The sequence below is a fragment of the Crinia signifera genome, chromosome 5 (genome assembly GCF_055691185.1).
Source record: "Crinia signifera chromosome 5, ASM5569118v1, whole genome shotgun sequence".
Taxonomy (NCBI): domain Eukaryota; kingdom Metazoa; phylum Chordata; class Amphibia; order Anura; family Myobatrachidae; genus Crinia; species Crinia signifera.
The window spans coordinates 292,325,340-292,352,304 of record NC_139221.1 but is presented as its reverse complement, the minus strand read 5'-3'; the positions used below and the strand labels follow the sequence as shown (position 1 = coordinate 292,352,304).

The 26,965-nt window shown below is 48.5% G+C and overlaps 1 long non-coding RNA gene across 1 annotated transcript in view; it reads left to right on the top strand.

Annotated features, from left to right (window-relative positions):
* LOC146079735 (uncharacterized) overlaps positions 1-25,769 on the top strand; it is a 36,315-nt gene extending 10,546 nt beyond the window's left edge. The window contains exon 3 of the long non-coding RNA XR_014474723.1: positions 25,589-25,769. This is a non-coding gene — a long non-coding RNA (uncharacterized LOC146079735). The remainder of the gene's footprint in view (positions 1-25,588) is intronic.
* Positions 25,770-26,965: the final 1,196 nt, after the last annotated feature.

Genomic DNA, 26,965 nt, shown 5'->3' with positions numbered 1-26,965 from the left:
TGTCTGCTGCCTGACAAATCATTTTCTAGAGAAAATTCATGACATTTAGGAACAAATTAAAAGACTCTTGTTTAATCACATTTCATAGCTAATGATCTCTAGTTTCTATATATTTCACAGAAAGTGGGGAATACATTAATACATAGAATTTTTTTAGCTTAAATTAGATTTTTTGGTACTTGTTTCCTAGCACGGCGCCCGTCGTGGGTCATCGCATACCTTAACTTAAGGTATGCGATGGACGCGATGGACGCGATTTTCTGTCTATTTTGAGCCTTTATTGCCGGCAATGAGAAAATCGTGTTGATCGCGACCAACGCGATCAATGTGATTTTACATAGGGTACAATGTTAAATGGCCCACTGGACCCAATTTTTTATTGTATACCCACCCTTATGGGTAATTTATATGTGAAATGCCCCCCCATTGCTAACGCCACCCCACTATTGACGCCAACCCGAAGCGTGGCAACCGCAGCAACCTTTTCATACCCCCACTATCCACGTCGGCGTGGAGTTGATTTTATAAAGTGTGGCGAGTGCAGCGAGCCACCGAACCCGAAGCGTGGCGGGCGCAGTGGGCCCCGCGAGGGGACGCATAATACCTGTGAAGTAATGTGCGTCCCCTCATGGGGCTCGCTGCGCTCGCCACGCTTCGGGCTCGCCACACTTTATAAAATCAACTCCACGCCGACGTGGATAGTGGGGGTATGAAAACATTGGAGGATGCGTACCACCGCCCCTCGCGTACCGCCACCCCTCGCAGGCTCGCTACGCTCACCACGCTTCGGGTTGTCGTCAATAGTGGGGTGGCATTAACAATGGGGGGGCATTTGACCCATGCGGGGGGGGGGGTATGCAATGAAAATTGGGGTCTAGGGTGTATTTTACATTGGTTCCAATGTAAAATTGTGTCTCAGGGACCATTTTACATTGGTTCCAATGTAAAAATTACGTCGATCGCATCGCATGCGATTTGGTTGCATGCGATGCGATCAACGCGATTTTTTTGGTCCCGATGCCTGCAATTAAAATCGCTGGCGCCGTGCTAGGAAACAAGTACCGATTTTTTTACCTCTCTATTTTCAATGTCTTTTTATTTGGAATATTTTGCTAACTTCTCTATAGTACAGTATACATTCATCACTTAGTCGATACCTTGGCTTATGTACTGTATCACCTTATTACCTGAAGGGACCAGTTCTACCAGAACTGAATGAACAAAGAAATATAGTGAGACGACAGATAAGAGTTTTTTATAATATGAGGCATTTTGTGGCCAATATTTCCAGTTGTAATACAGTAATTGATACCTAGTTGTACTTTAATTCCCCAGTTTCTCGTTTTATTCTGGAACGTTTGGATTGTACCATATTGCTCTTGCCTCCTGAGGCCTCTGCACGATGTTGGAACCATTAAGCAGTACCTGCTATTTTTCCTATATCAATAATAGGTACTTTCACTGCTGGAATTGACTGTAGCAGTTTCCTTCGCAAATGAAAAAATTCCGCAGCTAAAATTGCCCCTGCGTATTCCATAATCATATAAGAGGATTCCTCGTTAAATATTTAATAGTATTTTAATCATTTCTTGGCCTTGTTACCTACATATATAATTCTACTGTAGTTAAAATCACATCTACTGTCTGTACAGAATAAAATGCAACTCCCTTATATTTGATCGGCAATGGATACCAATAGCTTTAAGGTGCTCATGTGACTATAGAAAGTGGATACAATTTTCCAGATCAACCAATTAGCTTGTCATTGTAGCTGAAACAATTCTATTGAGAATGGTCCTATCAGGGCCTGCGCCACAACTAGGCAGGTCTAGGCATTTGCCTAGGGTGCCGGACACTGGAGGGCGGCAGTTCGCCCCTCGCCCCCGTGCAAAGGGGGTACCTGCTGCGCCGTCTGGGGAGCGGGCAGGGGGGTCCATGCCGGCTTCTGACAGGAGCCTGCAGTGGTGTCCTTGCTGCGCGGGTACCTGCGGCGCTGTGTATAAAGCTGGCGGCGGTGGGGGGTCCCTGCAGTGAAAAAGAAATAACTAGCGCTATCCGCCGGGCTATGCGGCGGCGCGGGAAGCCGGGTTTGAAAACACAGGCCGCGCGCTGATTGGCTGAGATTCAGCCAATCAGCGTGCGGCCAGTGTATTCAAAACAGAAGTGCTTCCCGCGCCACCGCTTAACGCTAGTTATTTCTTATTCACTGCAGGGACCCCCTGCCGCCGCCAGTTTTATACACAGCGCCGCAGGTACCCGCGCAGCAAGGACACCACTGCAGGCTCCTGTCAGATGCCGGCATGGACCCCCCTGCCCACTCCCCAGATGGTGCAACAGGTACCCCCCGGCACCGGGGTGCCTTGCACCGGCCCTGGGTCCTATTGATTCAAAAGGACCTAATGACAACTGCCAGTCTCTCCCCCTAAACCGGTTATGTCATGATGTCACACTTATGGGACAGGGCTGTAGGCTCTGGGAAACTGTACACTGCCCGAAGAAGCAGCTCCTCAGGCTCTGCAGTAGTGCTACTGGCTGTGTGCCATTCCAGGGACCCTGCAATATACAAGCAGGAACTGTAGGGCAGTGATGGTGCCTCCCCCCAGGGCACTTTGCCATCAGATCTGAATTGGATCGCACACATCTGAAGGTGAATCACTAACGGGACTTACACATGTAGCAACACTGCTGAGCGTTGTGAGCGATGCTACATGGCTCAGAACGCTCAGCAAGATTGCTCGGCACACAATGATGTGCCAACGCAGCAGTGGCGTAAGTTTGCCCCAGTCGCCCGGAGGCATGATAAATTCCGGTGCCCCCCAATAATATATGGAACAAAGGAACAGAGGGGGCGCCTGATGGTGTATTACCATTTTTATTCTTTAAAAAGAGTAATGATCATTCATAAAAAGTAGGGATATAGCACATGTACCAAATCATTTGTCAGCTGTGGACTTAATTACCACATGGTTTCAAAAACAATCCCACTGGCACAACTGCTACAGAGAACACTGTCGTCAATGATGTTTTATGACTCACGGGACCTCCAAGCGCCTATCGGCAATGTCCAGCACTGTCAGACACTGCAGGGTCCCGGCGGCTTCTCAGTAGCCCAGTCAGTAGGGAAAGCGTCTTGCGTCACTCTGGCCACAGACATGCGCACGCACATACACACCTCTCACTCAGACGCCCACATACACACCTCTCACTCAGACGCCCACATACACACCTCTCACTCACGCGTGCACACACAAACACACCTCTCACACGCGCACACACATCTCAGTGAGAAGCACACCTCTCATACAGATGTGTGCATGATACACACATACTTAAATGCACACACAAACACCTTATTCACACAGATGGGCGCATACTAGAGATGTGCACCGGCCACTTTTCGGGTTTTGGGTTCTGATTACCTTGAGGTTTAACGTTCTAATGGGTTTTGGCAAAACACCTCCTAAGTGTTTTGTGTTTGGATTTATTTGGGTTTTGGGTTCTGATTTTTTTGTTAAAAAAGCTTAAAAACAGCTAAAATTGCAGAATTTGGTGTTTTTTTTGCTCCTACGCTATATTGACCTCAATAACATTCATTTACACTCATTTCCAGTGTATTCTGAACACCTCACACCTCACAATGGCCCTTATTCTGATCGGTGCGGATATTCCCGCATTCTTACGGAGCGGTCCGCACGCCACGGTGTTCTGCCGCGTGCGGCCATCGTCCGTAGAAACGCCCACGGGTCCTCCGCATTCGGACGGACTCACTCTTTAAGAACAGGGCGTGTTTACGGACGACATACAAACCATGCGTGTGCGGGAGAAACACTCCGATTCTGCACGGTATTACAGAGTATTACAGAGTATGCTCGGGAATACCGCATCCGAACGGGAGCCAAGCGGTGCTACCGCCCGTAAGCGGAGTATTTACGCCAAACAACCCACTATTATGTATCTTCTGCAATACATCACATGACCCACTTATTCAATTACCTATCCTCATAAAAAACTGCTTATTTGGAATTGGAATCAATTAGATGCCAATATATCCTTACAAGCATGCCTAACACATGCATTGCACACATTAACCCTTACAGCAATTGAAGCTGCAATGGTTTCAATTAAAGCACTGACAAGCGTCCTATTAGTGATTAATGAGTAAAGGAGTCGATTTTATTGGGTTCAGGTGTTAATGCTTGTAGTCATTAGGCGGTCCGTTCGCCTCCCGCAGGAACGAGTGGTGTCCGCAAAGCAATAGTGGCCTTTTGGACACCGCACATTTCTTCCCTTTTTGTTCGCGTGCATTCGGAGTGCTATCCGAATGTACGCCCCCCAACATAAGTGTACTCCCCCGTGTCCGCCCATGTTTCCGCCCCGTTTTGCCCACTTTGAAACTACGCCCATGTGTCATTCCGCATGACGCCCATAATACGCCCATATTTCCCGAATGATTGCGGGGACCAGTTTTGTACGGGATTTGCCCGAACAGGTACGGAGTCAAGGCGTGGCACATGCGCGTAGCGTTCTCCACGCATGCGCAGACGCCGTAAAGACGCGATCCGAAAGTATGCGGAAAAGTACGCATCAATCAGAATAAGGGCCCATATTGTTTTTATTGCCAAAGTTTGCACTGAGGTAGCTGGATAACTATGCTAAGCCACATAAGTGTGCGGCACAAACACGTGGCTCATATAAGAGTGGTACTGCAGCGGCAGACATGATGGCAGTTTAAAAAAATAGGCCCATAAAAGATACCTATCTGGCTTGATCATGCACTGTTTACCATGTGCAGCCAAGGAGCGGTGGGCATTTTGTGCAGCACAGAGTTTGTCTGCAAATGTGTAACTGTTTCGATCACTTTAACATCCAACAAGACCCCTATCTGGCTTGATTTTGTGATAATGTAATCTGATTGTTTAATTTTGTGATTATTATTCATTTATTATTACCAGTCGTCTCTTAAATCATTGCCTAATGGGTGTAGGGGAGTGGGCTAATCAATTTTAAGGTGGCAGATGGAAGATGTAATGTAATGTAAACCATCACTAGCATTGGTTGCAGCAGTGGCAAATGGAAAGCCAGCAAACTGTTGCTCCATGCAGCGCTGGAAAACTTCGCTGCCCGTGGTGATGCCATAGGGCATGCGTAACCATCACTAGCATTGGTTGCAGCAGTGGGAGTAACTGATGGACCCGGCTGTGCAGATAAGGAGGATGCTGACAGCAATGATGTCAAAGGGAGAGCCAGCGAACTGTTGCTCCATGCAGCGCTGGAAAACTTTGCTGCCCGTGGTGATGCCATAGGGCATGCGTAGGAAGACGTAGCACCCAATAGGGGTCATAAAGGCAGTAAGCATGGAAGAGGCTCTGTCCAGAGGGATCTGCCAAAACCCACACTTGGCATTCAGGGTGCTAAAGACCGTTGCACCTGGCATGTCAGTGATCACCTGCTCGATGGTGCAGAGTGTGTATCTGTTTTGGTCAGTTTAACATTTCATAAGACCCCTATCTGTCTTGATTGTGATTATGATTATTTATAATTAATTTCATCTGATTTTTAATTTGGTGATTAGTAATATTATTCATTTATTATTTATTATTACCATTTGTCTCGTCAATCATTGCCTAATGGGTGGAGTGGAGGGGGCTAATCAATGACTAGGTGGCAGCTGGAAGAGTTCTATCTGGCTGCGACTTCTGTAACTCTATTGATCGCTAGGGTGGATTCAGATGATCTGGATCGCTAGGCGGGTGTTCCCTTTGCTCACTGCTTCACATGCGTCCCTCGTGAAGCTGTGCGCTCTGTCGAGGAGGATGTCCTTTGCCGGTAGAGAAGTACTGATCTTCTCTCAAGGTGTTACGACTCGTAGCTGCACTCCCCTGCTACAACCTCAAAACAAGCACCAAGACCCCTATCTGGCTTGATTGTGCACTGTTTACACAGTGCAGCCGAGGAGCAGTGGGCGATTGGTGCAGCAATCAATTACTCTCATTAGTGGAATGCAATCAGTTGTATGCATTTAAAAGACAAGTCCCTCATACGAATGACTCTCAGCAGTGGGCACCAGACCAGACAGGTTGATGAAGCAGTACTAGACACCACACGGTAGATACTGCAGTACTAGGCACAAGACCGGTAGATAAGGCAGTACTAGGAAGTACTAGGCACCAGACGGTAGATACGGTAGTACTAGGCAGTGGGCACTAGACCAGACAGGTAGATGAGGCAGTATTAGTTGTGTGTGTATCTGTTTTGGTCAGTTTAATATTTAACAAGACCCCTATCTGGCTTGATTGTGATTATGATTGATTGATTGATTATTAAGTAATTTAATGATGTGATTGATTCATGGTCGAAACCCAGTTTAACAACTTTCCTAATCCTGACCCTGATGTGCAGTTTGTCTCTGTGCTGAAAGATCCCAATCTCAAATGGCAGACTGAACAACCTGTGGATAGCCATATTTCAAAAAATGTGAATGGGCTTGTGTGGCAGCCCACTACAGGATACCCCCTGTGCCCCTGGAGTGCCCCCAAAGAAGTTTAATTGCAGCCAATGCTGCTCAGAGGAAAACTGCAGGGATGTGAGGGGTTAAACAGCCCCAGCTCAGTCCACGTGCAGGGAGCCTGACACCCCCCTGATTGGCTGCCCAGGGAGCGCAAAAGGAGAGGTCAGAGGTGAAATGAAACTGTGCAGCGTGACGGAGGAGGGTTTGCAGCAGCGTGAGAGAGGATGACACGTGCTTAGAGAGAGAAGACAGGCTGGGCACCCTAAAGATCCACAGAGAGGAGAGCAGCAGAGTGCGCAGCCTGGAAGCGTGCAGAAGTGAGACCCGCTAGAGAGGAGAGAGCCGGGCAGCGTTTCCGTGCAGGAGACCCGGCGGTGATGGACAGCGGCGCACACAGAGAGAGCCAGCAGCCAGCATCATGAGGAAGGCAAGAGGGAGGCCCTGCAGAGTGCCAGCCGTGACACCAGGGAGACGCTACCGGCCGGAGCCGGCAAAAGCAGCAGAGTACAAGGGTGCCCTACCCCCACTCAGCCTGTACCCTTCCTGCCCCAGCCCTGACTCCCCCAAGTCAGGGAGATCACATTCTCACCCATGAAGATGGTGATGGTGACACAATTTTAAAAGAGGACAGAGAACAATCTCATGCACATGAGACCACTGTGCTTGATACAAGACAGACCAGAGTCCACCTAAAGGTGTCGGCTAGTACAGCATCCCTAAAAGTCTCAAGGCTCCAAAAAAAATTAGGCAGTGAGCCGCTGACCAGACAGGTACAGCAGTATTAGGCAGTGAGCTCCAGATCAGACAGGTAGATACGGCAGTATTAGGCAGTGAGCCCCAGACCAGAGGGTAGATACGGCAGTATTGGGCAGTGAGCCACACACCAGACAGGTACGGCAGTATTAGGCAGAGAGCCCCAGACCAGACAGGTAGATAATGATATACGGCAGTATTTAGGCAGTGAGCCCCAGACCAGAGGGTAGATACGGCAGTATTGGGCAGTGAGCCACAGACCACACAGGTACGGCAGTATTAGGCAGAGAGCCCCAGACCAGACGGTACATACGGCAGTATAGCCAGTGAGCCCCAGACCACAAAGGTAGAGATATACGGCAGTATTTAATTATTTATTAGCCAGTGAGCCCCAGACCAGACGGTACATACGGCAGTATAGCCAGTGAGCCCCAGACCACAAAGGTAGAGATATATGGCAGTATTTAATTATTTATTAGCCAGTGAGCCCCAGACCAGACGGTACATACGGCAGTATAGCCAGTGAGCCCCAGACCACAAAGGTAGAGATATATGGCAGTATTTAATTATTTATTAGCCAGTGAGCCCCAGACCAGACGGTACATACGGCAGTATAGCCAGTGAGCCCCAGACCACAAAGGTAGAGATATACGGCAGTATTTAATTATTTATTAGGCAGGCAGTATTTAATTATTTATTAGCCAGTGAGCCCCAGACCAGACGGTACATACGGCAGTATAGCCAGTGAGCCCCAGACCACAAAGGTAGAGATATACGGCAGTATTTAATTATTTATTAGCCAGTGAGCCCCAGACCAGACGGTACATACGGCAGTATAGCCAGTGAGCCCCAGACCACAAAGGTAGAGATATACGGCAGTATTTAATTATTTAGGCAGGCAGTATTTAATTATTTATTAGCCAGTGAGCCCCAGACGACAGACCGCCAGACTGGCAGATTCAGTGCAGGCAGCAGTGCAGCACCAGTGGACTATATATATTTATATTTAATATAATTAATTAATAATTATATATATAATAAATGGCACAGCACAGCACCAGAGGTATGCCCCAGCACAGAGGAGACAGTAGTACTACAGGCAGGTACACACAGTTAGACTGTTCTCCTAAGCAGAGGAGAACATAGTACACAGCAGCACTGAGGGAGACAGCCCTAGCAAATAAAAAGATTAATTATAGCACAGCACACCAGAGGTAGACCGCACAGAGGAGACAGTAGTACTACAAGTACACAGTTAGACTACTACACAGCAGCACTGAGAGACAGCACCAGCGATTGCAAAAGCTCAAGGTCAAGCTCAAGTTTAAGCCCCAGCAGCAGCACCAACACACCCTCTCCCAACCCACTACTTGACTGGAGTGAAGATGGCGGGGGCGCGGCAGCTGCTTATAAAGTCTTGCGAAATCCGACGCCGGGAGATGACGTTCTAATCACGCGGACGGACCGAGTCAGGCGGGAATCTCCGAGCGCTGCTCGGAATCGGGCTCGGAATGATGACGTCCGTGGGGGCTCGGATCTCTGAAATCCGAGCCCGCACATCTCTAGCGCATACACACACACACACATGCCTTTTTCACTTAGATGCACACACATACACACAACTTTTACTTAAAAATACACACACTCACTCCTATTTTAATTAAACAAAAACAACATTCCCTAAAAAATAATAATACAAACACTCCTCACAAAAATGCTGTAAAATCCCATTACTGCCAACATTTAATACCCCCACCCCACATGTACCACACACACACACACACACACACACACACACACACACACACACACACACACACACACACACACAGTGCAGCTACAGTGCTGAAGTGGCATTGCCACCTGCAGCAGGCTGCAGCTATCTCATTCTCCCCATAATGGAGCAAAAGAGTTTGTCATCTCCAGAGTCCCGAACAGTTCATAAAATGCCTTGGCGGAGCTGTACGCTGGAGCTCCCCCTTGTGTCAGCCAGCTGCCGACTCACACTGTCTGGGTGAAAATTAATAAAAAGAGGCAGCTGGCGTGACACAGCTCCTCCGTCTGATGACAAAAAAATATTTTAAACTGCAGGGATGGATCGGCGGCCAGTGGGAGGCAATGGAGAAGTGCCCCCTTAAGAGAAAAAGCCCAGCGGCAAGTGACTCCATTGCCTCCCTCAGTTCCGCCACTGCAACGCAGTGTCCTGAGCGATTTCCAGTGAGAACGCTGGCCCTGACCGGTGATTAATGGGGCTTGCACAAAAACGCTTTAGGCGGTGTGGGGTTTAGGGAAAGGGGGCCGGAGGGACTGCTAGTGGCATGGGAGAGGGCAAGCAGAGGTCGGTGGCGTAGCATAGTGCTAGAAGTAGCGCTACCGGGCAGCGAGGGTCAGCGGTGGCGGCAGAATTGTTTAAAACACTGGACAGTCCTCTGATTGGCTGAGCTCTTTCAGCCAGTCAGAGGGCTGCCCAGTGTTTTAAACAATTCTGCCGCCACCGCTGACCCCCGCCGCCCACTAGCGCTACTTCTAGTGCTACGCTACAATGCCGCCCTCTTTCAGCACCCGATGAGTCATCTCAAGATGCCATGCGACATCGGGTGCTGAAAGGGGGCACTTTTTGCACCACAAGATGCGATCGGATTCGATGGACATCGCACTACTATTTCGCATCGAATCCGATCGCATAAGTGTATGGGCAGCATTACACACAAACCTAGTATGTTGGGAGACTACGGGGCCAAATGAAAGTCCTGTAACTGCATTAGTATGTTCTAGAACAAATTATATTATATTCAATTATTAATATACTGAAGAATATATGAAGGAGAAAGTATCTCATAGAGAAATGATGTGACTCTATTTGTTGCAAATTTACTGCCTAATATGTCCACTTATAATTTGCCTTTAAGATAAACATCTGAGCTATGGAACATTGCCTCAATGCGATCCGTAATATAAATGATTATGGATATATATCTTTCAGTGCAGACCCACCAGTAGACTACGGAAGTAAATCAGAAAAGTAACATTATGAGTTTTTTAGTGATTTAATTTCTTCGTTCTACCAAGCTCCCACCTGTGCAGCAGATTATTGGATTTCAATGCTTCAGGGCTGTTGATCACTCGGAAGTTCCTCTCAGCTTAAATCACAAGATTTGTCATAAACGCTTTAGCGGCTGATGACAGCTTCTGCTCCAAATTTGTAATGAATAATGATTAGACCTACGCATAGTGGGGGAGATGTATCGTGCCTTGGAGAGAGATGATGTGGAGAGATAAAATACCAACCAGTCAGCCCCTAACTGTCATTATTCATACCTGATGCAGACCTGTTGGCTAGACTGTGGACACTCGCAGCCTACCGAACAGGTCAGCGCCGCCCGCTGCTCTGCCGAACAGGTGCCACTCCTCCTTCGTTTGCAGATCGCTCAGTACTTTATTTCTCTCCACTTTACCACTCTCCGAGGTTTGAGGCGTCTCCCTCATCATGAATCACTATACATATCATTTTAAATAATGACACAGCCATAAGTGATGTGAAATTGCTCATCTGTATCAGTTAAATAAAATTGTGTAGTTGTGAAAGAAGAAATGACCAGCAAGTTCACTGCTAACATCTGCATGGGACAATTTACCTAACAAAAATGGCTGAGAGGTATGCGGTCACATAGCAATAACCAGGACTGCCGTCAGAATTTGTATAGCCTGGGATTGACAAAATAGACAGGGCTCTCTTCCCCTCCTTGAACCCTTGCTTGCCAATTTTCACACTGATTTTTTACAAATTCCCTCTGCACTCAAAGAGATAAAGAAGACATTCTGTGTATATATCCTCACTGTGGGGGAGAATCTGTAAAGGAAGAATGCGGTAAAAATCCCGTTATCTGGGTTTTTTGATACGCATTTTGATATGCAGCAAAACCCGCACGGTGGGTTTTCGCTGTGAGGGGTATCGCCAGCAAAAGCTGGCGATACCCCATAGAAGCCTATGGGCTTCTTAACGCGACCCACGCCGCCCCAAACGGACCCCTGCCGCCTCGCGCCGACACCCCCCCTCACCTGCTGTGTCCAGGCAGCACAGTATGTGCTACCTGGACCTGTGACCTCCTCCCTGCACTGTATCCTCTTCTGGGTGCAGGGAGGAGGAGGAGGAGAGGCCACCCGGCAGCAGCAGCCCGGGTAAGGGAAGGAGGGGGGAGCCGTCGGGACCCGCAGCACATCGCCGGCAAGATCGCAAAGGACAGCTCTTAACACAAGATAATTATCGCATATGTTACAGGATATGTGATAATTAGGTGTGCGGTAGCTGGCTATGTGCGGCGGAGCTGGGGTGTGGATTTTACAGCATCCCGCCCTGTTACCCGCCACTGTAAGACCATAGTGACATGGGAGCAGAGTAGCGGTGGCCCACTGTCTGTCCTTCTGCATTTGTCCTCTTTATAAAGTTGCTGTTTCATAAAATTGTCGGGTCCAAAAATGCCCATGTAACCTGGCCCTTAGGGGTAAATATACTAAGATGGGAGTTCTATTGAAGATGGGATCGGTCTATCTATTATCTATTATGCAAAACCAGTTTGGTTTTGCCGTGTAAATGATTGCCGCTTTAAAAAACTGGAGATTTCTTACCAAATCTCTCACTTTCGGAATCTCTCATCCTATTAAATATCTCTCTTAATACCTATAATTCATTAAATAAACTGAGTAATTTAACACAAAAAAAAATCCTGACTGAAATGTAATAGAGACTGTGAACCTGACAGCAGTTTTTCCATTGTCAATGATTAAGAGCCAGCTTCATATGATAGTAATTATAACACGAAGATGCCACAGATATTTTTGTCGCTGAAACGGCTCTGAGTGACATTATTTCCATTATCAGCCGGGCTAGAAATCAGCAATCACACATTCTGTGATGTCTGTAGCGGATGAAACATTTGTGCATCAGGATTGTAGTTTTGTGGGTTATTTTGTTGTTATTAATCGTTATTGCCGGGTCTGGGGAAATGGACTCAATACATACTGTGTAGGAGCATTTCAAGTTCACTGCACAGTAATATCCCCGCCAGGAATTCTCATAAATCAGCCCAATAAAAAATAAAAGTATAGTAAGAAAAACATATAGTGCACACTAAAAGGTAAGAAAGAAAAATACAACATTTAAAGCTAAAACAAAATATTATCAGACTGTGGGGGGAATCCAACTACCTGCTATGAAGTCAGGGGGCAAGTAACTGTGACTGTGTCTGTATGCTGCACTTATGGTACCATCGACCTTGTTGATTGTTTTCACTGGAAAAATGTGCAACTTCCGCTCTAGAAGGGGGCGGATCTGGATGTTGTTGTCAGCGGTTACAGGAGCTGTTTGTGTGCGATTGGATTCCGACCTGTATATTAATAGCAGTCTGTTTGGGGGAATTTAGAAGTGATGGGCGTCCTCCTGTCATCTCCGGTAATCTCTGGTATAGCTCTGAAATTCTTATTAATATTTTGTCACACTTTACGTTGCCACACTTCACAGCTACACACAACACAGCCGCACACCACAATCAGCCGTCCAGATTCAGGTTAAATAGAAACGTAGCAGACCTGGTCCTTAATTGATAGCCCCACCCACAGCAAAAGGTAATTAGGTGGCATAGAGAAATAAGTTCCCCCACCTCTGCATGACCACTTTGAGCCCTGGTTGGGGGTGATCCAGCGATGGACGCAGATGGGATGGTCGTCACAGCTGCTTCTGCTAAAGTATGCACCAAGAGGTATTTTGTGTTAATAGACGCCTCCCACAAACTTCTGTGATCTGCTGCTGCATCTGATAACACAGCATCAGATCACTTGGTGAACATCAGCCACTTGAGTAATCCTTGAGCTGCTCAGGGACACATTTGGAATACTGTGCTCAGTTCTGGGCACCGCACCTTGATCGCTGCCGCCGGGACCCGGACCACTGCGCTAGGGGCAAGCCCAGCACTAATGTAATCTGCTGGGTTGCCCCCAACCCCCGTGCACCCCCCCAGCCCTCGTCCGGCAGGTGAATTGATGCCACACACAGGCATCCATTCACCTCCTCCACTGCCGCTGCTGCTGTCTGCAGAGTATAGCAGACAGCGGCGCAGGCTGTCTGTGCCCCCCTGTCCAACTTGCGGGCACTGCGGTCCGCAGGTTGGATGTCCCCCATTCATGTAAACGAGAGCCTGGTCGGATGACCCGGCGTACCCGTTTGCACCGCCCTCTACCCAGGTCCCAGCCGTGTTCTACCCAGGTCAGGACCTGGGTAGAAGTGCCGTGTAAAGGGACACGGCGTGACCCATTTACACCGCCGCTAACCCAGGTCTGACCTGTCGATGACCCGGGTTTTTGCGGAGGTGTAAAAGGGGTATTAGATAGTAAAAGGTCTCGAATCACTAGAATACAAAGATAGGCTAACCAGGCTGAATATGTTTTCAATGGAGAGACGGAGGTTGAGAGGTGATATGATTAGTATGTTCAAATACAGGATTGGGAATCATATGAAACTGGGAGTTGATTTGTTCACTAACAAGCCTATACTTAGGACACGCGGGTGTGGTGCACGGTGGGCGAAGGGAAAGGGTTCCTCTTACCTTGCCCCTTCAAAGGCGACCCAGGTTCGTCCGTTCTTCTGTTGCCCGGTGGACCAGAGAGGGAACGCTTCAATGAAGGGGACACGTTCTGCAGTAAAACTCAAATTTATTGTGTAGTAGGTACAGCTTTTGCCCACTGACCCTCACGGTGGAGCAGTGACTGCGGGTTAAGGCAACGGTAATGAACAACAAGTAATTACGAAACAAGTATCCTGATAACGGTCGGTTATCGCACACAAAACAGTAATACAGAGTCAGAATACATACCCACTTGGGCCTATAGGTTTCACGTGTCCAAGGTACCGTGACGGCGCTCTGGGTCAAACACCCCTGCTTTAACGTTACTACCGGATCAAGTAGTCGACACGGTACCATTGACACTGAAGTCCACTCTCAACATATTCACATATAAAACCACGACAATAGTTATGACAGTAGCAATAAATTGACTTGACTGGTGCACCAGGGTACCATCTTAACCAACAACCTGAAGTGACGTCACCACTTATATAACTCAGTCCCGGGCTGCCTGTGCACAGGGGCGGGATAATGTCAATCCAGGATAGCTGCAAACAGTGGCCCCGGTATTACCTTTGGGACAACGGCCTGTTGGTCAGGGGTCGGGACAGCAGGACTCCTGCGGGGATTACACCCTTTGAGACCTGGGGTGCTATTTCCAAGATGGCCACAAGATGGCGTTGCTCCCTCACAAAATGGAGCTGTCCAGTGGCAATATCAGTGTGCAGCTTACGATATAGATAGCAAGCCCTTGCAACAAGGGCCGTTTGGGGCCAACTCTGAGACCCAGAGTAGAGCCTTAGTGATCCAGCCTGGGGCACCCTTCCTTGTGTGCCTGGGCCGCCGGGTGCAATGGGGGGGGACAAAGGTCCACCAACCGGGGCTTCCTCTCTTGCAGGGTGCCGGGGTTTGGGTGCTCGGGAAGGGACCTACAAACGCAGGTCATCGGGCAGGAAGGGGCAGGAAGGGGAGTATGGCTGCTGCGGAGGCCGGGCAATTATCTGTACCTGGTGGCTGCTCACTGTTGCAGGCTCCTGCCCGTCACGTGCTCCCACTCCTGGGCTCCGTCCTTGTCTCTTGAACTTCTTCTTTTGGCCAGGAAGCACACTAGTGTGGGCGCTGCAGCCGCAGCGTTGCCGCACTCAGTGGCTCTCCTGGTCCTTGGTTCTCCCTCTTTGATGCGGCTGACAGGCGGCGGGGTCAGCGGGGGTCACGGCCTCGCCGCGCGCTTGTCTCTGGCTGGCAATGGCAGGAAGGAGGCGCGCTGCCTTTCCCTTCTGTCCTGGAGGTCAGCGGGGGTCACACCGCCGTGCGCCGCGTCTCCAGGTGTCTTCCCGCTGCGGCGATTCTCCGTGCGCTGTCCTCTGCTCTGGAGGTCGGCGGGGGTCACGCTGCTGCGCGGCTCCCTGTCACTTCTTCACGCCGCTCGCCACACGTGAGAGCTCTCCTGCTCCTTTTCTCAGCACCCGCGCTGAGCTTCCCTTCTCTCCTCCTCTTCAGCCTTCCCAGCCAATCCCTGCCTGCCTTAGCCCATCAGTCACTCTCTGCGGCGCGAAACCCTGGGGCGCTGTTAACCCTTGGCGCCCTGGCTGTTAACCCCTGGTGTTCTGCAATGGGGAGTGTGGTTACACAGTCCTGGGGCACCACATTCACCCCCGCTTTTTCGGATGCGTGTCCCCGCGCATCATAACACAACGAATAATTGTTTTTGACGATCACATGACATTTATAATGGTAACAATGACAGTGCTTTACATTTCACAGTACATAAACAACAGGTTATGGGAAGGTATCTAATCCTGGTACTGCCGGGGAAGTGTACCCCGAGTACTCCTTTCGGAGCGCCTTAGCTCAGGCTCGGGGGCCACCTCCTCGGCCGCGCGAGGCGCGATTAATTCAACTGGCGGCCTAGGCTGGGCTTGCCGTGGAATAATGGACCAGCCCACCATCATCAATAGCTCGAGAGGGTCAGTGGGCAGCGGAGGCGAGAGGACCGCTCCACTCTTCGGCTCTTCATCCCCACCATCCTTTGGTGCTCCTTTTAGCTTCTGGTCTTGTCTTAGGCGGAGCCTACGCTGACTTCTATAGGCCGATGCTGGAGGGGCGCCGTCGAACTCCGAGGTCTGGCCACCCGCCACTATTAACATGGATTCAACCGCGCTCGAGTTCAGCCCCCGTTTTGAGTTCACTTCGGTATGTGACTGTTTCCTCCTCATTGGTTCGCTCTGTACTCGAACCTGTGAACTCTGCTGGCCACATCCGTACGCTTTCCCGTTACTTCTTCCTACCCCATCTTCTGTTCCTTCGGGGTACACACCACTCCGTTGGGGCGGATCTTTCGGGGGGTAGTACCGTGGATGACTTCTGTGGCAGGGGTAATTCCAACGGCGCTCTCTTCTTGCGGCATATCGGGTGCCTCTGACTGGAACGCCACCAGGGCCAGTGACGTCGACTGCCCGGAGGCCCTTTCTTCCCCTGATGATGTCGAACTCCACCGGCTCCCCGGCTTCGAGGCTTCTGTAAAGATCTCTCACATTCTTCTTTGGGATAGCTGTGAAGTGGACGAAGACATCCCTTTCTGTATCGGCACAATTGATAAAACCGTATCCCCGTCGTACATGGAACCAGACTACCCTTCCCTGGTTCTTTACGCGGGCTGAAGGGTACCGATCCGATGTGGCAGGTGATTCGCTCGCACTTATATAGCATTGTCTGCCATAGCAAGCCTGCCCATCTTCTGGGGCTGGACCTAAGCTTCCCGTGCTCCCCGAGGTTCGGCCCTCGACCTCGGGGTGTTGGTGTTTAAATCTTCGTCCCGGTTGCCGTCTCTCTCTGTGCTTCCGGCCTCCTGGCTTCGGTAGTACGTCGGACGTCCCTGCCCCTCCAACCGGTCGGGAGGCTGCCGCCCATACTCTCGGGGCGGTTCCCACCTGCTTCGGGCCGGACTTTGTCTTTCGGTTCTCCATCTTGGTTCTGCATAGCTCGGTGCCGGTGCACTCGCCATCCGACGCATTTCTCTCTGCATCTCCGCCATCCCAGCAGCCAGTTCCTCCATTTGCTTCTGGAGCGTCTGCATCGCATCTCTGTCGGGCTGCTGGCCACCTTGCACCGCCAAGCCTTGGGTCTGTTTTGCCCTGTCAGTGGGGCTGGCCGTGGCTCCGGTTGAGTTCGCTCCTTCTTTGAAGCCGATCCATTCTGGATACCCCTCTTCCCTATTTTTAGGGTTACCAATGATAGCGAGGGCCGCCGTCTTGAAGTCCCGGAAGGTCTTGCCAGGTATCTGCGACCTCAGCAGCCGTAACTGGACCTTGACATTTTCTTGGGCCACCCCTTCGACAAATTGAACTGTTAAGGCCTCGTCGGCGTTTCGCACCTCCTCCGGGTCCACTGCTTGGATAGCCTTTAACGTCTCCTGTAGGCTCAGGGCGTAGTCCCGTAGGGACTCATTTGGCTGTTGCTTGCGAGCATACAATTTCATCTTCAGCTCAGGGATGGTCTTCGTTTCAAATGTCGTGAAGATTTTCTTTAGCATGTCTGTCGCACTTTTTCTATCTTCCGTTGACCATGAGGCCACTTCTCTGCGCGCCGATCCAGTCAGCTGCCCCATCAGCATTTCCACCTTCTGCCGTTCGCTAGGCTTATACATCCGGAACGTGGATTCTATGTTGTTCCTGAAGTCCGCAAATGGGGTTTTCTGTAGCTGGTCATCGTCTCCGCTATAGGTCAGGAGCCACGGGGCTCCGAAATAGTACGGTAGGGTGATGGCCGCGGCCGGTGTCGCATCTTCTTCGTCTTGAACATCCTGTTCTTGATTCTGTGGGTTTGGCGGCTGTGCCGCCCCTCCGCCTTGTTGCTGCTCCATCTTTCACCGAGCTGTCACTCTCCTGATGCACCCGGATCCTGTTCTGTGTGACGCCAAAAGATATGTGGTGCACGGTGGGCGAAGGGAAAGGGTTCCTCTTACCTTGCCCCTTCAAAGGCGACCCAGGTTCGTCCGTTCTTCTGTTGCCCGGTGGACCAGAGAGGGAACGCTTCAATGAAGGGGACACGTTCTGCAGTACAACTCAAATTTATTGTGTAGTAGGTACAGCTTTTGCCCACTGACCCTCACGGTGGAGCAGTGACTGCGGGTTAAGGCAACGGTAATGAACAACAAGTAATTACGAAACAAGTATCCTGATAACGGTCGGTTATCGCACACAAAACAGTAATACAGAGTCAGAATACATACCCACTTGGGCCTATAGGTTTCACGTGTCCAAGGTACCGTGACGGCGCTCTGGGTCAAACACCCCTGCTTTAACGTTACTACCGGATCAAGTAGTCGACACGGTACCATTGACACTGAAGTCCACTCTCAACATATTCACATATAAAACCACGACAATAGTTATGACAGTAGCAATAAATTGACTTGACTGGTGCACCAGGGTACCATCTTAACCAACAACCTGAAGTGACGTCACCACTTATATAACTCAGTCCCGGGCTGCCTGTGCACAGGGGCGGGATAATGTCAATCCAGGATAGCTGCAAACAGTGGCCCCGGTATTACCTTTGGGACAACGGCCTGTTGGTCAGGGGTCGGGACAGCAGGACTCCTGCGGGGATTACACCCTTTGAGACCTGGGGTGCTATTTCCAAGATGGCCACAAGATGGCGTTGCTCCCTCACAAAATGGAGCTGTCCAGTGGCAATATCAGTGTGCAGCTTACGATATAGATAGCAAGCCCTTGCAACAAGGGCCGTTTGGGGCCAACTCTGAGACCCAGAGTAGAGCCTTAGTGATCCAGCCTGGGGCACCCTTCCTTGTGTGCCTGGGCCGCCGGGTGCAATGGGGGGGGACAAAGGTCCACCAACCGGGGCTTCCTCTCTTGCAGGGTGCCGGGGTTTGGGTGCTCGGGAAGGGACCTACAAACGCAGGTCATCGGGCAGGAAGGGGAGTATGGCTGCTGCGGAGGCCGGGCAATTATCTGTACCTGGTGGCTGCTCACTGTTGCAGGCTCCTGCCCGTCACGTGCTCCCACTCCTGGGCTCCGTCCTTGTCTCTTGAACTTCTTCTTTTGGCCAGGAAGCACACTAGTGTGGGCGCTGCAGCCGCAGCGTTGCCGCACTCAGTGGCTCTCCTGGTCCTTGGTTCTCCCTCTTTGATGCGGCTGACAGGCGGCGGGGTCAGCGGGGGTCACGGCCTCGCCGCGCGCTTGTCTCTGGCTGGCAATGGCAGGAAGGAGGTGCGCTGCCTTTCCCTTCTGTCCTGGAGGTCAGCGGGGGTCACACCGCCGTGCGCCGCGTCTCCAGGTGTCTTCCCGCTGCGGCGATTCTCCGTGCGCTGTCCTCTGCTCTGGAGGTCGGCGGGGGTCACGCTGCTGCGCGGCTCCCTGTCACTTCTTCACGCCGCTCGCCACACGTGAGAGCTCTCCTGCTCCTTTTCTCAGCACCCGCGCTGAGCTTCCCTTCTCTCCTCCTCTTCAGCCTTCCCAGCCAATCCCTGCCTGCCTTAGCCCATCAGTCACTCTCTGCGGCGCGAAACCCTTGGGCGCTGTTAACCCTTGGCGCCCTGGCTGTTAACCCCTGGTGTTCTGCAATGGGGAGTGTGGTTACACAGTCCTGGGGCACCACACGGGCATGTGCTGAGGCTCTGGAAAAGAAATTCAGTACTGAACTAAGAAGAGGATTCTTCACCATTAGAGCAGTAACATTCTGGAACTCATTGCCGGTGGGGGTAGTTACAGCAACTACTGTTAAGAATTTAAATCAAAACTGGATACATTTTTTGCTACTAAGGGAATCCTATAGATATGACTCAAGTCAGTAGTTACAAGTCAGATAGGTTGAACTTGATGGAATAACATCTTTTTTTCAGCCTTAATTACTATGTTACTATGGGCCTTATTCTAGTTCACTCTTTCTGACAAAATCCTTCTTAGATTGACAAAACCATGTGCACTGCAGGGGTGGGGGGGGGGGGGGCAGATGTAAAATGTGAAGATATATTTAGATTTGGGTGAGTTATTTTGTTTCTGTGCAGGGTAAATACTGGCTGCTCGATTATTCCACTGCAATATAGATCTCACTTTGAAGTAAAACCCCACCCAAATCTAATTCTCTCTGCACAAGTAACATCTACCCCACCTGCAGTGCACATGGTTTTGTCCATCTAAGAATAATTTGTCAGAAAGAGTGAACTAGAATAAGGCCCAAGTGATAAAATACTGATAAACTACCAGCCAATCATCTCCTAACTGTTATGTCAAAGGTTGGGTTTGAAAAATGACAGGTATGAGCTGATTGGCTAATATTTTATCACTCTCCATTTTAGCACTTTTCAAGGCTTAGTACATCACGTCCTCAGTATGGCCAGGCTGTTTATGCTGCCAGGGATAGTAAGTCTGCATCGAAAGATGCAGGCCCTGGCATGCCTACAAAAGATTGTTTAGAATGCTACAGCCCCTCCAAACAGCCCGCTGTGACTTATGGGGTACTGACCTGTACATGTACTGTCCCATAGACATCGGAGATGTATGAAAACCATCGTGTTTACGTACATTTCTGAATGATGTCCTAGGTCCCCATGTCTTATATTCTACAACGGATGAAAACTTTCATCAATAGAATGTTGATTCCCCAAAGTGACCTCTCATTGGATCAAATGGTATTTTAGCTAAACTGTTCATGTAAGTAATTATTTTTCTACTTCTGCAGTAAAGCTCTTCACAGCTGTCAGCACTGATAGCCAACCACATCTCTGTGGCAGAAGAAAATACACATTTCTATTGACATAACAAAGGACATAGACGGGAGTGACAATAAAGGACATTCGCTGTGTTCCCATGATTATAAATAGAAAATCTGTCTACAGAAGCAGTGAGCAACATCGCATAAAAATACATTAATATTAATAATCATTTAAATGTGCTCATGTTTATGGAAATGAAAGGAGAAAATCAGTTTAAAGAACTCAAATAACAAATACAGCTGAAGTGAAAGATGCTGAAAGTCATTAGACAAATTCCTATTTACATTTTTACAGATGATAACATATAGTATAGGCACATATGGGGAGGGATTCAGCAGTGTCCCCACCTGTTTGTATGACGGGGCAGCAGGGATGGTGTAATGGTTAGCATTACTGCCCCACAGCACTGAGGTCATGGGTACGATACCCACCATGGCTCTAACTGTGCAGAGTTTGTATATTCTCCCCGTGTTTGCGTGGGTTTCCTCCAGGTACTCCGGTTTCCTCCCACAATCCAAAAATATACTGGTAATTCAATTGGCTTCCTACAAAAATTAACCCTAGAATGTCTGTGTGTGTGTGTGTACATGTGGTATGGAATATAGATTGTAAGCTCCACTGGGGCAGGGACTGGTGTGAATGTTCAACTATACTCTGTAAAGAGCTGCAGAATATGTATGCGCTATATAAGAAACTGTTAATAAATAAATAATAAATAAATGACCCAGCAGTTTGTGGATCTGAGTGATCAATTATTGCACCAGAGAGAGAATCTGGTTAGTGATCATTGGGCCTGCATATGTCTGACATACTGGGTGAAATTTGATAGGATGAGAGAATCAGAAAGTGAGAGATTTGGTAAGAAATCTCCATTTTTTTAAAGCGGCAATCATTTACACTGCAAAACCAGTTTGATTTTGCAGTGTAAATGATTTTGCAGTGTAAATGATTGCCGCTTAAAAAAAATGGAGATTTCTTACCAAATCTCTCACTTCCTCTCATCCTATTAAATTTCACCCAATGTATTTTATGAACTGCACTCTGGGCCTGATTCAGACTTGATTGCTGCTGAACAAATTAGCTGCATCCAGCGATCAAGTAGACACCGCCTATAGTGAATTTCCGCCTTGCGAATTAATGCGCTCAGTGTGTGAATGTTTGTGTATCATACCTCTCAACTTTGCCTTTCTGGAAGGAGGGACTCTCTCGGGTGCCCAAATTTGGGAGCATGTCTTAGCGACCAGGGGCCTATGACTGCGGCACTCCCGCGAGGCCACGCCCCCATTTTTAGCTGATGTGGGAGCATGACCAGAGCTCTGAGAGCTGCCCATCTGTCACAGAGAATAGAAGCTGTACGCATGACCGCTTCTATTCATGCTGCTCCCAACTGCCTCCCCTACTGCCAGACACTGCTGGCTCTGGGAGGGATGCTGGACAGTCCCAAAAAGATGGGACTGTCCCGTGAAAATCGGGACAGTTGGGAAGTATGGTGTATGGCTGGTGTAAAAGTTGCAGCCAAGCGAAAAATTTTAAAAATCGTTTGTAACAGGCTCACCATCGAATGATTTTTCAACTGAGCATCAGTCATCACAAGCTGGGAGTAGCCAGGGACTTACTTGGTGGCTGCGATTAATACAGGCATAGCCGGCCTGGAGATGACATCACACACCCTCCCCTAACAGGCCCTGGTATGTCTTTCCCTGACACTTCCTGGTTTTTATGAACGCCTAGCGTTTTCCTTAACACTCCCATTAAATAGCCAATCACAACCCACATACGCCTCCTTTCTGTCAATCACCTTGCGAATGGCTAGTAAAGGAAAAAAGTGGCAGGATTTCATCACACGCTGGCCTTGCGCGTGCGTACCATGGGCCCTCTGTTTCAGGCAGACTATAGCTGGACACATGCTAATTATTGCATGCTTCATGTGCTGGTCACAATTCAACATTGCTCCGGCACAGAGACAGCAGATCCAATAATCAGCTGTCACTGAAAATCCTTTCGCCGGTACTGAAACTGTGGATTCTGACCTGGCAGTGCTAATGCAGATGCCTCAACTCAAGTTCACACATGTATGACTTCCGGCGGAAGGAGACGACCACACCAGGATGGACTTTCCATAACATAGTTCCATGTTACGCGACCATTCCAAAAGCCCACTGTGCGGCTTCAGGAGGAACTTCCTGCAGATGCCGCTCTCTAGAGGGACCTCACCGTTGATCGAGCAGTCCGGCAGCACCCCCCCACCACCACGTGGCTGCAGACTATTAAAATGTAGCTCCTTACCTTGCCTCTTTTACCTAGAGTCTAGAATGAAGAGCAGGTGCTAAAATATGGGTACTTGTGTAGTTTCATGGCGCCCGATATATCGGATGTAATATATTGATGCGATCCGAAGCGATTTTTGACCTGGTTATAACCCCACTATCCACTACGCATGTAGTTGATTTTATATAGTATGGTGAGCGCAGTAATCCGCGTCCCTTCGCCATGCTTCGGGCTCGGTGGCTCGCTGCGCTCGCCACACTATATATAATCAACTCCATGCGTAGTGGATAGTGGGGTTATGAACAGGTCAAAAATCGCTTCGTATCGCATTGATATATCGGCCGATATCGCATCCGATATTTCGGGCGCCGTGAAACTACACAAGTACCAAAATATGTTCCGGACATTGATGGTTGTGACGTTCCACCCATATATATTTATTTAGAAATGTTATTGGATATACTTTAAAAAGATATTCTTTACCTTATTCAATTGTTAAAAGAGTACAATTATAAGGCGGTATTTGTAAAGAAATGAATAAGCTAGCTAATTGTTAATTAACATGAGCTTTCCGCCCATTTTACTACAGTATTTATATACAGCCTTTGTAACTACAAAAAACTAAAAATACAAGCTTAAATAAGACATACACAAAAGATTGGGCACCGCATCAATAAATTGTTGTAGCCAGGTAGGAGTTTTATCCGACGGTCCCTTGCAGAATTCTCCCAGCGGTATGCACTGCATGTTTGAGATCTCCCCACAGATTTTCAATTATGTTCAGTTCCGGGGACTGCGGAATACATTCCAAAACCGTAATCTTTCATTCCTGTACTTCACGGTTGATGTTAAGGTATGTTTTGGATTGTGGTTTTTGTCGTCTTTTCAACTTCCGTATCTTCACCATCTCGGCATCATTCACTTGTGGGATTTGTTGATATTTATCTTAATTCTAATCTGACCATTTTCACTGAGTTCTATCAGTTCAGCTCTGCAGATTTGGACTTCAGCAGTTCTCCTTAACGTCCATTCCTTAATAATGATGAATAAAAATTTCGATTTGGCAATTTACTTGGCACCCAGACTGTTAAATATGTTATACAACTTTTTTGCAGCTGTGTAACTGTCAATTATCTTTATTTTCCAATCTTTCGTTTAGGTTGTTGAGTATTCAGAGCATCGTGGGGGATTAGAAGGCTCACAATATTTATTCAACTCCAGAGTTGCTGTCACCTGGTTTATCTCAATGACTTTAACTGGCCTTACACTTATGCGATTTCGCCCGATTTCACTTGACTCTGACGGATCAGGCTGAGGAATCGTTTTAAAAAGTATCAAAATTGCATGTGCATTAGATCCGACCCGGTCATGTGCGCATCGGATCGAAGCCCAAAGATCACAAGTGCTGCGCTATAGATCGATCAGATCCGGCAGCACTTGCTGGGATCGCATGCAATAAATTGCATGCAAAAGAACCTCATGCGATACAGTATATCGCATGCGATCCTGCTGCCTGGGAAGCTGCCGGGTGGTTCACAGGGGTCGGCTGCTACTTCTCCCCTCAGAGAAGTAATATACTGCCAGCTTATGTGTGTATATGTGTGGCACTGTGGGGGCATATGTGGCACTGGGGGCATACTTGACACTGTGGGGGCATATCTGGCACTGGGGGCATATGTGTGGCACTGTGAGGGCATATCTGGCACTGTGGGGGCATATTAGTAATGGGCATCAGTTGTGCGGCAGCGGTGCAATGAGCATTATGGTGTGGGGCATAATGTGTAACAGGCATTATGGCATGGGTCATATGTATTCTGTGTGTGACGCGTAACAGGCATTACTGCGTAAATTTTGGCCGCGTGCCTTCGGCGTGCAATATTCCAGCCACTCCCGCTAGTGTCATGCAACCACGCCCCTGACCACGCCCATTTTTTGGCGCGCATCACAGTACCACAGAGTCGTTTTTTATACTTGCACCACTGCCTCTACCCCCACACACATCCTACCCCTCCCTCCGCTGTACCCGAGCTGCTCAGGGAGTGACAGCATTGGGGACAGGGAGCAGTTGAAGAGAATGATAGACCAGGGAGAGAGGACTGACAGGGGTAGTGATGTGCGGATACAGGGGGTGGCGATCGCTGCTTCAAGTTCTGACATCTGTGGGAGGTCAGTGCGCTGCTGCTGTGCGTGTCTCTCTTTGCCCTGCTGTGGGTGCGCTGCTGCTACAGGTGCCCTGGTGTCATAGGTGCCGATTTATGCTTTTTCTGGTGGGTGCCCTTGAAGCCACTCCCCAAAAATATAGGGGAGCAGCTTCATGGGGAAGGGGCATGGCCACAAATAATACCAATTTTTTTTTTGCAGCTTGCCAAGCTGCTTAAATACAGGCGCCCTATCCAGATATCTTGTTATCTGTTTCTTTACAACACATCCCCAGGACATCAAATGGTTTTGCAGGTGTTCGCAGATGAAAGACACCTCTTTGCTGTTTTACATCTGCGGGCGCCCTATACAGGAAGCTGCCGTCAGCTGCCCGCACCTGCGTTATGGGTACATTTACAGGGAAACGCCCATCGCCGCCGCATCACACTGTTAGGTATTGTGTATATGTGGATATATGTGTATATATGAGAGATTGACTATGCACAAGATGAGAATAGCAGATCATTGTATTCAGAGAAAATACCTTTATATTTTGTATTTATATAGCAGTGCTGGAAAACATGTCGCCTTATTAAAGAATGAGTCCTACTGTTTCCTAAGACATCGCATTTCTGCAGGACCAGAGAATCATTCCGCAGAGAACACCGAGACATATGTACTTTCTACTTGCTCTTTTGATCACGTCTGGAGGTTTTTCCTGTGTTGGTTTTGAAAATGTACAATTAAAAGTCAGCCATTGTCATCACCTATTTTATATTACCCACAGGGCTCAATTTGCAAACTGCCTGTTTACATTCTATGGCTGCTAAAATGCCCAGAACATGTGCATGTATAACCAGTGCTTATCAGGCGTCTTCATGGGTGATTTCGGGAATAGCTTATCAGATGCGGAAGACAAAGTCACAGATAGGAACATGATCAAAAAACATTTCCCAGTCGTTTCAATACACCAGATGGCCACATTTTTCAGCACAACCTAATTTAACGAGAGAAATGTACAAAGTTAATTAGGAAGTGGATTGCTAGTATCCGTTAATTCCACATTTGTCTTCTTTTTACATTGGTGACAGCTCAGAAACCATCCACTTTTAGCCAGTATTTGGGACAAATTAGAGAGATTCCAATAGGCACAAAAAAAAAAAAGCAAATCGGGAGAGAACGAGAGACAGAAAAAGGGCTGCGTTACAATACAGATGTTTACAGAGTCTATGTTTTTTGACTGCGCATGCATGAAAATCCCTAAAAACCTTGTGCGGCGCATGTATTGCATGTACGCACAAAAAAAAAAAGTGCTGCTGCGATTGAGGCGCACGGTATCCGAAAAGTGTAAAGTGGTTACTAGGAGAAGACGCGTCGAAAAGTTCCATTGTATAGACATGCTATAGGAGTGCCAAGGTCGTGTTTTTTAAGTGTTTACGCACACAAGCACACAATCGTTCATACTGGACGATACTGGATCAGACAGGAAAACTGCATATGCCATATGACTGGTGCAAGTTTCGTGGTTAATCCATAGTGGCATCTATAGAGACACCAGGCAGTATAACAACTCAATGTGGGCGTGTCAGTCCTTGCACAATCATAGGAATGGATGAACATAGGGGAGGGGTTTGTAGAAGGATTTGCATAAAGACAAAAAGGGGCAATCGCCAAAAGAAGAAGTCACGCTCTAGGGGTGATCGCCAAAAAAAGCAGTCATGCTCTAGCGTTGAAACATGCCAAAAAGAGATATACATGATATACATTGGAGAGACAATAGAAGCTACATGTATACAAAAAGATGGACCACTGAACAATAAATGATCGTTATCTGGTAAAAAATAACCTGTACGTTAGGGCCTGTATGTATCACAGAGACTTTGGGAGTGTGGACAGGTCCATGTGATGCCATGACATCATGACGTCACGCAATGCTCCTCTGGG